The 13377-nt window shown below is 34.2% G+C and overlaps 1 protein-coding gene across 2 annotated transcripts in view; it reads left to right on the top strand.

The window, feature by feature from the left end:
• The window catches only part of LOC105213050 (cadherin-related tumor suppressor), a 229040-nt gene that overhangs the window by 200553 nt on the left and 15110 nt on the right, over positions 1-13377 (top strand). The gene's annotated exons all lie outside the window — the stretch shown is intronic.

The following is a 13377-nucleotide window of genomic DNA, read 5'->3' on the forward strand; positions in this document are numbered from 1 at the left end:
CAACATTTTTGCATGTTGCCACAGCATGTGTGTATTTGTAATTGAATGCAGCGCACAGCTTTCTGCATATGTACATATATTATGCGCTGGGAAAGGAGGTGTTTCCCTCGCCGGTAGTAAACACAGCCAGAACAGCACCTTAAGTACATAGTTTCGCTTGCATATTTATTGTTGTTGTTATTTTGTTATACAACTTGCCTGGCAAACGCCCTAGTTGGACTTGAGCATCAGCAAAGTATACTCAAACTTGACTTGTTGATTTGTGTTGTGTTCTGCTGTGGCATCTTCCACTTCAGCTGCGCCTTTCTTTCTGCGCACAGCTTACTCATTCTGTTGCATCTCAGTTTCATTCATTATCTGGGTTGTTGTTGTTGTTGTTGTCTGTGCTGTGGTTTCGTTATTGTGCCCCTAAAGAAAATACATTCTGATAATTACAGTAATTTGTTAATGTTACACTCATGACTCTCTTTCGCTGTTGTAACTGCTTTTGTTGTTTCTTTTTTTCGAATATCATTTTTATTATTTGTCTGCATCAGACAGGTTGTGTGCAGTCACAGCCATCACGACGATTATATTATGCTCGTATCAAACACACACTTGTCCCTATGAGATTACTCCCTCGTTTGCTATGTATTTGGTTTCACATACCAAAGTTTGTTGTTGTTCGATAGAAATGGATATACAATATACTTATAAAAGAAGCAGCTTTATACATTGTAGGGCTTTCTACGCTCGTGAATTCTTTTCTAACCACATTTCTAATAAATTTTCTTATACAGAAAGCGGAATCCCAAGTTTAATACGCCGATATCAGATATCTAAAGGGTACCTTTTTAGAAATGTAATTTCCAAGAAGAACTAAAACGCACAAGAATTTGGCATTATTATTAAGATAAGAGTTTGTTTTAAAAACGATTTCGGACAAGTGAGCTCGAATAAATTTCAGGCGAGAGCCCGTACTTTTTCCTGCAATTGGGGCCGTATTGTGGCAAGCAATACACGTTGTTCCAGAGTTAGATTGTTCATAATGAAATGGTAAAACAAACTGAAGTGACAGCTGTCAAAAAAGACCAACTCCGAAAAAAATATCTCATTTGCAAATACCAAACGAAACAAGGTCGCTTTCCAACTGGTCGTTCCAAGAGAGTGGAGGTCATCCTCTTTCTATACCTCCACCAGTGGGTACTGCGTCGAAGACGTTCAAAGCTGAAGGTTTAGCATGATTTAGCCAGCGTCGCCACTGTCTTTATATTCGTTAAACTATGCCAATACCGCCGTATAACTCACCCATTATATGACTCATGACTAACCTTAAACCATTTAATGGTGAAGAAGTGCACTCAGTCTTTTTAGTATGCAGTCATGAAAGAAATCCGGCAATACAGTATTTATAAGCTTCCCAAGGCTTCCTGTACTTCATATGTCTCCTAAGGCAGTAGTCTGCTTTAGAAGCCGAAAAAAACGTTTTTTAGCATTTTTTGAAAGCGAAAAAAAAGATTGCGGTAAAAGGAATTTTAAGACGATAGTGTATTATATTTAAGGCTTAAAAAACAATATTTATTATTAAAAAATATTGAAATTTGTTCAAAGTTGTAAGTATTTTTCTGGAGCGCCTGGAGTCTGCACTTGTAAATCGGTGCCGGTGATGGAGGTCGTGCGATGCATCTGAAACAGTCGAACCAAATTGGTTTTTAATTTTTAGAAGTTTCTTTTCTTTATGAACTAAAAAAATACCGAAGAAGTTATAAAATTCCATTTTTTTCGAAGTTTGAAAAAAAAAATCGCTTTTTTAAGAAAAAAATTGACTTTAAGTTGCAAAACAAGTAGTTTAAATATGCAACTTTTTTAGGTCAAATAGAAGAAAATTTAAATCGAGAAAAAGCGCTTTAAAGGTCTGCCTGAGCATTCGCACCTGCTCGACGCTCGGCCACTAAAACTGCTCTAGCTTCGAAAATATATAGAATTGGCCTCTGGAATTATAAAGACATATTCTTGGATAGTTTTGGAAGAGATTTAAAACAAAACGCAAAAATCGATTTTTTGAAGCCTGTAAAGCAGACTATACTGCCTTAATGATATTAGCGGAACACCTTAGGCCTCTAACACTTCCTCATATGAAATCTTACCTTCCGAAGCATGATAAAGCTTGTTGCTATCGCTAAAATTTACTTGGAAACAACTTTTACGATATTTTCTTATCCTAAGTGCCTCAAATATAACCATTACTGCAGACTCATTTACTTTAATGTATGACATTTTTCATTACCGAAAACTGTTCTTCTTTAAGCTTGTGCGTTATTTTAAAAAATATTATTTCTTTCACACTTATATATGTATCTGGTCATCTTCCAAGCATTGCTACAGTTTCCATGCACCAGTATACTGCATCCTCTTCCTCTTTGACTTCCACCTTCAATATCAAAACAATTGTACACATGTTTAATAGCGAGTAATGTGTAATTACAACTAATGAAATGTGCAATAATCAAACTGAAATTACTTTTTTCCCTTATTCAATCAACAACACATCTTCGGATTGTTGTACGAACAACATATGTATTACGAGAGTAGCAGGAGATCACGCGTGAGTGCAAGCAGTTATCAGAACTAAATATGTACATGTTGTTGCTGTTGTGGCCCGCAGCAATATTATAGCAACAAATAGCAATGGTAACAACAAGCAAGTAACAACAACAACAAATATCAATAGCAATTGCAAGTTGATTGTTGTTATTATTGTATTGCAACTAGCTGCCGGCGGCTGACATTGGCACTAACACGCATCTAATGCAAACTGACCAAACAAACACACACAAGCACATACAAATATATATGTATGTCAGCTCATGGCACTTACATCGCAGAGCAACAGCAGCATAAGCATCAGCATCAGAGCAGCGTTAATCGCTGTTCCGAGCGGCTAATGATGACGATGTGACGTGCTTCAACAACAATAATAACAACAATGCATACACATAACAGCTGCTGAAAGCTGCTGGTGGTGGTTGGTTCTAAGCGTAGCTGTGCTTAAACGCGATGTTAGCAGCAATTGGCAGCCCGCGCCATGGCGTTGACAACATTTTGAGCAATTTTGCGCTTTTTATGCTGCAGCACTTTTCCCGCTCTGCACGCCACTTCTATGCAATTGCTTGTGTGCTATTTCACTTATTTTACTGGCTTTTTTCTCGCTACTCGTTACTCTTGCCTCACTTCTGCTACTGTTGCTGATCGATGTCTGCGCTACGCCGCAGTTGGCAACACAATGAGTATTGATCGCATGTGGTGCTTTGGAGTAGCTCCAGAAGGCCTTCTTATGTTGCTTACATACATTCTTACAAGCATTTGAGGCAGCTATTTCGCTAGATAAATAAATAAGCGGGCAGTGGCAGACTTACGCACACACAAATGTATGAGTACGCGAGTCTATAAACTATGGAATGTCCTGCTATTTGCTGAGTGGGAAAATTTTTCACTCTCGTGGAAGCAACTGCTTTTGTTTTTGTTGTTGTTTTGATACTTCTTGGTCTACTTACAACTGCTTTTGAGCTGATTTTAGAAGCATTATGCAACGAATAAATTATAAAAAATATTAAAGTACAAAATAGTAAAGCAATTTTCTGAAAAAAATTTATAAATATTTTAAAATTATTGGAAAATATTTTTACAAAATTTTTGAAAATTTGAGCTTTCAAAAATCAATAAAATCTAAAATTTTCCACATTTTTGAGTGTGGATAAATTAAAAAATAATAATTTTTTTTTTTCGTAGAATATATAACGGTATTTCCAGTTCTATAAACTCACAAATTCCTCAACATTTAAATTACAATTCAAATCCTCTAAATATAATACCTACAATCTTATAACAAATAATAACCGCCTAATAATATCCCTTAAGGATATTGGAACTAACGGTACATTTTTGACAATGTCAAAATTCTAATAGTCAACTGCCAACCAACGCTGCAAGGCGACTCATTCGACCCATTCTACACAACCAAACAATATGCTAGACCAACAAAAGCCATCTGCCGCAGTGGCAGCAACCATCCCAGCTCCAGCGTTGAATAGTCAAATAAATCACCATAATTTACACGATGCAATATTTGCAAAGCGCGCTGACATACGCGCACACATACACCTACACAAGCGCTAAGTATAACTTTTCTTTTATAGTCAACTCCAACTTGTACAACAACTACAACACAATGTAACAATGGCTACAATTGCTGCCGGCAGCAGCACAGTTCTTCATACAACGGCCGAGCTTGACCACATCAATCGTAAACTCATCAAGTGTTGGCAATGATTTGATTGTATTGCAGAGCGTCTAATGTCGACAGGGTGAATACGGTGTGTGTTCTTTGAATGATAATAGTTGTTGTTGGGAAAAGCAGAGTTTTATTTCTAAGCTTTCTTGGTGGTTTTTTAACCAATATATTCTTTCGTAGGCGCACTAGGCTGTCCTTCACTGGGACTATTATGAATTTTCCAAAATTTTAAAAAATATTCGAATCCCGGAAATACCGGGACTCATTTTCGGGAATAATTATTTTCGAAATTTGTAATTTTTTCACACCTTTTGATACTTCGACTGAAATGGGATGTACCCGACACCGAATTCCTGAAAAAAACTACAAATTCTGAAATAGTTGAACGCATTTTCGGGATTAATTATTTTCGGGATTTTTAATTTTTTCACGGGTTTTCAATATTTCACTATAATAAAACGGTATATATCATGCAGATAACGAATTTCCGACAAATTTACAATTCTCGAAATACCGGGACCCATTTTCGGAACTAATTATTTTCGAAATTTGTATTTTTTTCACAGCTTTCGAATGTTTAACTGAAATAGTACGGCATATGTGATCCCGACACCGAATCCCCCAAAAATTTACAAATCCGGAAATAACGGTACTATTTATTTTTGGAATCTGTCATTTTTTTCACAGAATTATGTGATCCCAACACCGAATGCGAACAATGTTTTTGACTGGAAATCAAGATCTCGCAAAAGATCATTAGATGCATTAGAAATATTTATTATTTCTCAGAAATCCATAGACCACCCTAACAACCACCATAGACAAACACATGTAATTGCAGCAGCAACATGTATTATAGCCACCAACTGCCAACAACGCTCATTCAACAACATATTAGCAACAATAACAATATATATGCTATATAACTAGGCATTCTGGAACACTGGTTTAACATACAGCGTCGAGCTCATCACGTCACTTTGGCGGAAAACGCAAAAAATCGCTGCAAACCATAAATTTTAATTTAAAGTTGCCTACGACGAGCTTGTTGCGGTCTCATATGACGACATGCTGCTGCTGCTGCTGCTGCAACTTGCTGCGTTACGAGTGCGATGCAGCGCCGAGAAAGGTAACAAAACAGTGGACCAGTTGAAAGCGGTCCCCGTCCAAGTGGTTGCATGCCACAATCGAAGCAACAACAATGGCATATACATTTATTGTAGCTGCCGCATGCAATGCCGTTGCGCCGCAGAGGCAGCAGTGCAATATTGCTTGCAACAGCTTGTGGCACGTATAGTACAGTACAGTACAGTTGGCGTTTGACACATGCGCCGCAAACTGCGCCGCGTTTCTTGCTCCCGTTCTTTTATTTTGTATTTTTATTGTTGTTTTATTTTTTGCTTATTGCTTGCCGCTGTCGTCATCGCAGTCGTTCGCATTCGCCACTTCGTGCCGGTCAGATCAAATTCAATAGCGTTTGTTATTCAAAATATTTCCGTCATTCTAATGAGGCCGGTTCATGCAAAAAATAATCCCTCAACTAGAGGACAACAACAACAACAACAAACACACTGTAAGGCTGAGGTTGCTTTTGTGCGCGCATCACTAAATGCTTTAACCGCTTGAGGGAGTGCGCGCGCTGTTTGAGCGGCAGCAAGTATTCAGCGATGAACAAAAGCTGTGGCTCAATTGAAAATGAAGCAGAGCAATGTATATGATAATATGCTTGCATGCGATTTTTTTTTCCATTTTCCTTATTTTTGGAGGGGGCTTTCGTGGTTAAATGAGAATAAATTGCGTTGAAATACTAGAGGAATTTCATGTCTTTCACACATTCACACGGCCATCACAAGGCTCCGCCGGCCGCCGGTGAATGAATACCTCTGGCAGTGGCAGCAACCTTTGTGTGACAGTGCTGACAGCTCGGGTGGGTGTTATAAATGACGCGTCGCGGCTGCGCTAAGCGGGATATGCCGCGCATCCTGTTGGCTTTTGGCGCGACGACAATGCCGCGTGAAACAAATAATAGAACTCAATTTTATTGTGTGCGCAATGATAATGGCTTCATTACATCACTCAGAAGCATATATCTGAGAGTTATATATTAAGTGAAATAATTGAAAAATTCTTTTGTTGTGTGGGTAAATATGCTGTGAATCCTTTTAAATTGTATGTAGAGCCATCAACTATGATGGAAAGCCGCAAAATTTCTCATTTTTTGTCCGAAAAATAGAAATGATTTGTAGTTGTTGTAAATTCTAAAGATCTTCTAGTCATTAGAAGCGCATTTTCTTTAGTATATTCTCAAAATTCTTCAAAAAATATGAGGAATAAGGAAGAAAGGAAGCCAAAGGTGGTCAGAATTAAATCGAATTCAGAGTTAAAATATTTGTGAGGGGAAGATATCGGATGAAAATAAGGCAAGCAAAACTACTTGATTACTTTTTCCTTTTTTTTCAAACACATCTGTATGACCAAACTGGTCCAAAAGTGGGCCATTTTGGACTAGTTCATTTTCCAACCATAAAATTTGTTAGTATTTTCTCAGCAATTTTTAGTGGTGGCATGCACTAACTGCACATTCTTTATTTGTTTAAGCCAACAAAGCATTTCACTATAATGAAGGGCTTCCGCAAGACACATTTTCCCAAACAAATTAAATACACTAGTTAATTTCTTAAAATGCAGCGATTAATACAGCTTGCAACACACAAGCTGGCGAACATGCCACATATGCATTATGCATTTCCGTTATAACATGTTGTAAGTTTAAACAGTCTATAAAACATGCTTGGCAGTCGCTAGCGGAATTGCTCGCGATTTTTGTTGTTGTTGTGTTGGTTTTAGTTTTCCACTGCTGGCTGGCGATAAATTGAAGTCAGTGCAAGCGCATTAAAGCCGACTTTACACACCTCGCGCACGATTAATTAGCTTAATCCCGGTGCATTAGAGCGCTTAAGCGACCCACACATGCAACAAGTGTTAAATGGCGACTTTTGTTTATATTACAAGCTTTGTTGTTGTGCTTTTATTTCACTCTGTGTGTTGACTTTTCACGCACGTGTCCAAGTGACAGCTTGAAAGTACACAAGGCTACATTTATTTTTTGCATAAGAAATTTCATGAGAATGTTGGTAAATAAAGAGAAAAATGGACTGTTGCAAAAAAGCAAAAAATTTTACATATAATTAACTTTATTTGAAAAAAAAATTGTTGATAAAAAAAATATTTTACAAATTTCAAATAAGTTTTCAAAAAAAATATTTTTTCTAAAATTTCAAAAATATTTTTGTAAATTTTTTGAAATCAAATAAATTAAAAAAAAAAAAATATTTCAATAATAATATTTTTTGCTTTAAAACAATATTTTTCTTTCAATTAATTTTTTTGTTTAAAAAATGAATTTTTTCTTATTTAATTAAAAAAAAATGTTAAATTTGTTTTCAAAAAAATTGTTTGACTTAAAAAGTAAAATTTTACGAAAACAAAAAAAATTTCAATCATTTTTTTTCGCTCCAAAAAATATTTGTTATATATTTCCATACATTACTTTTTGAAAAATATCCCTATTTCCTTCCTTCAATTCAGTTTTCAAAAAAAAATATTTTTTCAAAAATTTCAAAAATTTCAAATTTTTCAAAAATTTCAAATATTTTTTTCCAAAATTTTAAAATTTTTTTTTCAATTTTCTTTTTTTTGCTTAAAATCCAATAAATTAAAATAATATATTTTTTAACAAAATTTTTAGCTTTAAAACCAAATTTTTCTCTCAAATAATTTTTTTGGTTAAAAAAATTTATTTCAAATTTTTCAAAAAAAAATATTTTTCTTAACAGAGTTTTTTGAGTTAAAAAGTAAAATTTTTCTTAAACAAAAACAAATGTCAATAATTTTTTCTTCGCTCCGAAAAAATATTTTCTTATATCAATTTTTGAAATATATCCCTATTTCCTACCTCAACTCATGTCCACACATTGTAACAGCAAAGCAACAAGTAAAGTCATAAAATCAACAACAACAAAAAACGTGCAACACAATATTTTTTCATTAACACTTGCGACTTTTGCACGCGAGTGTGACGAATTTTCATTGCTCGACGACGCTGCAATTGTGCAATAAAAATGTTAATTGAATTGGTGTCAGAGGTGGCTGGCTCTTGGCTGCGCGCTGTGACGCCCGCCTGTCCGCCCCGCTGTCTGCTTAGCAGCCTTAGCAGCCAGGCAGCGTTGTTTGCTCTACACCAGCGCAGCGCCCTACGTGCAATATCCGCACAAACACTAGCGCATACTTGCAACACATCAAGTTCGTGGCTGCAGTCTTTTGTTTCGACGCTTTTTGCCGCGCCATCTCTAAACAATATGGTTTGCGCTTTTTGCTGCGTTTGTTTTTGTTGTTCTCCTTGCGTTTTTGTCGCCTTTAAATTGCCTGACATTTAGCGCAGTCACAAATTCACACTTAGTTGCTGAAAATGCTCATGCCTCACCATGCGCTTCACACCTTAGTTTTGGCCGGTTGTTGAGGCGCGAGAAATCATTTGCAATAATGCAATAATTGAATTGTGTGCGAGCGCTATTCATCAATTTGTACGCCATTTACTTGCATTGTCTGCCACAATGTGTGAATGCCGTCATGCCGGCAGTTATGCTAAATAGTTAACACTTTTCAGCCATTATTTTTGGCTATTCAACTCTTTTATTTTATATTTTTGCGCGCAATTTACTGGCGACACTTCTAATGCGTAGTGTTTCTCTGCTGAATGCGGTGCATTTTTGCATTTGTCTCTTTTGCAAAACGCTTTAAATGAAGCAATAAATTTGCGCATTGACACCTTAATACTTTTGATTTCATTTGGCTGTCAGCAGCAATGCAAGCTGCAAAGCTTTTAAATGCCACATGCAGTTTGGTGGCGTTATAAATTGCGCTGCCATTTCGCAAAAGTGGGTAAATCTCTCAGAGTCTTAGCAGCTCATAAATTAGCATAAAAATGCCTACGAAAATGTCTACCGTATTGCGTTGACTCGCTGCGAAGCTGGCTGACAGACGGGCATTAGTGTTCGATGCATTTATTGCGCAAGCGCAGTTTCAAATCATGAAATATGTGGTGGAAAACATAAGTGTTTAAAATTTATCAAAAATTTATTTATAAATATTTATTTTAATTTTTTTTAATAATATTTTTTTAAATAAGGAAGAATTAAACTTGCAACTTTTGATAGATTAAAATATATAACAAAAAGTTAGACGAAACATTTTTTTGTAGTTTTTTGAATCTTTCAAAGATTTTTTTTTTTATTTTCTAATAAAATTTATAATAGTTATTAATTTACTGCCAAAATAAGCCATTACATTGGTTTTATGATTACAAAGGTAGTGTACATTTAGGCGCTAAATGAAATTTAAGAAACATTATTTATTTATTTATTTTTATTTTTGTATAATATCTTTTTTTAAGAATTCTTATTGCATTTTAATACATTTTATAATTTACTTTAAGAAAATGTGCCATTATTTTGGTTTATTGATTATTCATGTAGTATACATTTAGGCGCTAAGTGAAATTTGAAAACGTTATTGGATTTGACATATTTCAAATTGATTTAAGCATTATCTTAACATTAATACGAAGGACTTAGATAATTTTGGGTTGTAAAAACTGATTTGGCCTGTCTTTACATTGTACAAAATAGCAAATTTTAGTATAATTCAGCCTAAAGGTAGGCAACAATCAAACTATATCATCAGATATTTAAAAAAAAATGACAAAATCATTTAAATAATATGTATTTAGTATGGAGTGGTATCTTTCGTTTTTTAAATATTATTCTCTCATATTTATATCCAAAAACTTGTCAAAAGCTACACAAAAATGCAATATTTTGCGACACTGATAGACTACTGAGTTAGAGGGTGCATTCAAGCGTTGTACTGACAATTTATCATGCAATATGTGGCATTCATATTCACATAAGTTGAAATACATATTTGTAAGTAATAATTTACAAAAATAACAAAAAATCAACTCAGCGCTAAACGTTTTGAACTTTTGCCGTTTGCCGCAATTTGCAACGTGTGAATTTCAGACTTTTCCGGTTTTCAGTTTTTTCTACTGGAGAATTTTTTGTTCATTTCCTTCATATTTCACACACTAATGCAATTGAAAATTCTTTGTGCCGTGCCGCCTGCTAAGCATATTACACATAAATAAACTGTAAATATGGCAGCTTTATGTGCGATTTTCATCAGTGCAACAGCATTTTTTTATATATTTTTGGACAACAATTCAGCATAAAAAATATATTTATTTTTCGCAAATTCTTCTACACGATGTATTGCTATGCGCGTTAACCAGCAGCTGAATGAGTTAGCTGATCATAGGTACTTACATATGAGAATTGCAAGCGTGTAAGCATTCAAATAAAAAAGACAACACATTTCATAATCGTAATTCACGTGAAAATATCTGCTAACCGCAGCGAAATATGCGCCGCTACCGTAACTGTTATTTCAAAGCTGCTGGTGTTGCTGCTGCTGCTGCAACATTGTTGGCACAGCGAAATGTTGCCGCTGACGCTGTGGTGGCTTACGTGCCACCGTTTTTATTAGCACCGCTGCTGCTGCACTTACGATGTACGCAGCTGTGCAATGCCACTGTCCTTTCCTATGCTTTATTGGCGTTTTTCCACTGTTAATCGCGATTTTCAAAAATCTGCAGCTATCGGTGGTTGGGTGATGCTGGTTGGGTTTCTGTTGCTGCTTTTAAATATTGAATAATATTTTTTTGACTTTCTTTTCAAATTATCTAATTTTACTCTAGTAGTTTGTAAAAAAAAAATAATTTTTTAATTAATTTTTTAAATTATTTTTTTATAAATTTTTTCCAACTTCAATATTTGCTACCGCAAACTCTTGGTAAACCATTTTTTTGTAATACTAGCTATCTTATTTCCATAAAAACACTTCAATCCTTCATTTTGTTCAAAATTCTCACTAATCACTCAACCATCTTGCCACATTAACGCTCACGAATGACATGCCACCGCTAGCAAATATGCTTGTACGTACAACATGTCTGCATTGTGGCATTAAGCGAAAAATGGCCGTTGCAGGCAGTCAAGTGCACAAAAAATTATATAAACAAAAAATATGAATATAAAAATCCAACAACAACAACAAACAGCTGGTCTGTCATAATTACGATTCGTCATCAGCCGCCATTTTCCATTTTGCAGCAAAGTTGCAGCGAAGCAAACGCAACATAAATTTCATACTCACACACGCACACGCATACATATATACGTGCCACACGTTGCCTGTTGGCTGGCTGCCGCTTAGAGTGATTAAAACATTTTTATGCGCTTTGTGCAAGTATTTGTTTGTTGTTGTTGTTGCTTTATTAAATTTTTTCTTTTTACCTTGCACACGTGTATGGCATTTGTTGTTGTTGTTTTTGTTGTTACTGTTGACTTTTTATTAACTCACTGTCATAAAGCATAGCAGCGCATAGCATAGAAAGCGTATGCAAGAAGTGTCGTTCCCATCACCACACATTAATCCAACATGTCTTGCCACAACAACAATAACAACAACAATGACGCACACTCGAATGGGCCGGGCTTAATGTAATTAGTGTATGGTGGTGGTGAAATGTGTAAGAAAGGCAAAACGTGTAGAAGCGAAACACATAAGAATGAAAACATTAATTTTGTTGTTGTTGTTGTTTTTTATATTTTTATTTTTTATAGCGCATAACAGCATTATGCAGACATGTTGGGGCAAGTTTATTCCCCTGTTGCTCATTTTATGCAGAATATTGTTGTTGTTGTTGTTGTTATTACATTATTTGTTGTTTGCTGTGGGTTTGGCTTCAGCTGTCAAATAGCAAAACGTCAACCATTGGCTTGTTGCGCTCAAGTGAGCGAGTATGCAAATTTGTACGTGTGTGTGCATCATTCTTGCCACAGCCACACACACACACAACTGAATAAACATGTGTGTTGCTGGATTCCCTTGGCCTTATTTTTGATTTGTTAAGTGGTAATGCGTGAATTTTCTGATTTTTGGCAATTATGTGAGCGTTGTGCGTCAAAATTTTTGGCATTTGATTAAAAATTTTGAGTAAAAGCTGCCACTGCCGGTTAACAATAACAACAACAACAAACTGTTTGAAGAGTTTTTTGATGCGGCTAAAGTGTCTTTCAAAGATGATGTGTGACTTTTCTTCTTTTTCAATTAAATTAATTGATTATTTTCCATTTATGCATTTGAGGCTTTAAAATTAATTGGAATTTATGTTAATTGAATTCATATTGAGTTGTTAAATCTGATTTTAAAATATGTTTAAAATATTATTGAAAATATTTTTGACATAAAATAAAGACAGGGAAAAGAAAACAATGACAGGCTGTAATTAATTATGATCTAGTTCTACTGCTTCCAAAAGGAAAATTAAGCTTTTTGTTCCTAAAAAAAATGAAATTATGAAAAAATTATAGCAAAAAAATAAATTATAGCAAAAAAAATTTAAATTATAGCAAAAAAAATTAAATTATGGCAAAAAATTATATTAAAGCTAAAAATGAAATTCTGGCAAAAAATTAAATTATGGAAAAAATTATAGCAAAAAATTAAATTATGGCAAAAAAATAAATTATAGCAAAAAAAATTTAAATTATGGAAAAAAATTATATTAAAGCTAAAAATGAAATTCTGGCAAAAAATGAAACTATGGAAAAAATTATAGCAAAAAATAGAATAATGGCAAAAAATTAGATTATAGCAAAAAATTAAATTATGACAAAAAAAAATAAAATTATAGCTAAAAAATAAATTATGACAAAAAGTGAAATTATGGGAAAATTATAGCAAAAATGTAATTATGGAAAAAATTTATAGCAAAAAAAATTTAAATTATGGCAAACTATAAAATAATAGTAAAAATATTATATTAGCGCAAAAACGTTAAATTATGATAACAAATTTAACTTATGGCAAAAAAATTTAATTATAGCAAAAAAATATATTAAACCAAAAACTAATAATTATGTCAAAAATTAAATTAAAACCAAAACAATTAATTATTGTTATTAATTATTGGCAAACAATAAAAT

The sequence above is a fragment of the Zeugodacus cucurbitae genome, chromosome 3 (assembly GCF_028554725.1).
Source record: "Zeugodacus cucurbitae isolate PBARC_wt_2022May chromosome 3, idZeuCucr1.2, whole genome shotgun sequence".
Taxonomy (NCBI): Eukaryota; Metazoa; Arthropoda; class Insecta; order Diptera; family Tephritidae; genus Zeugodacus; species Zeugodacus cucurbitae.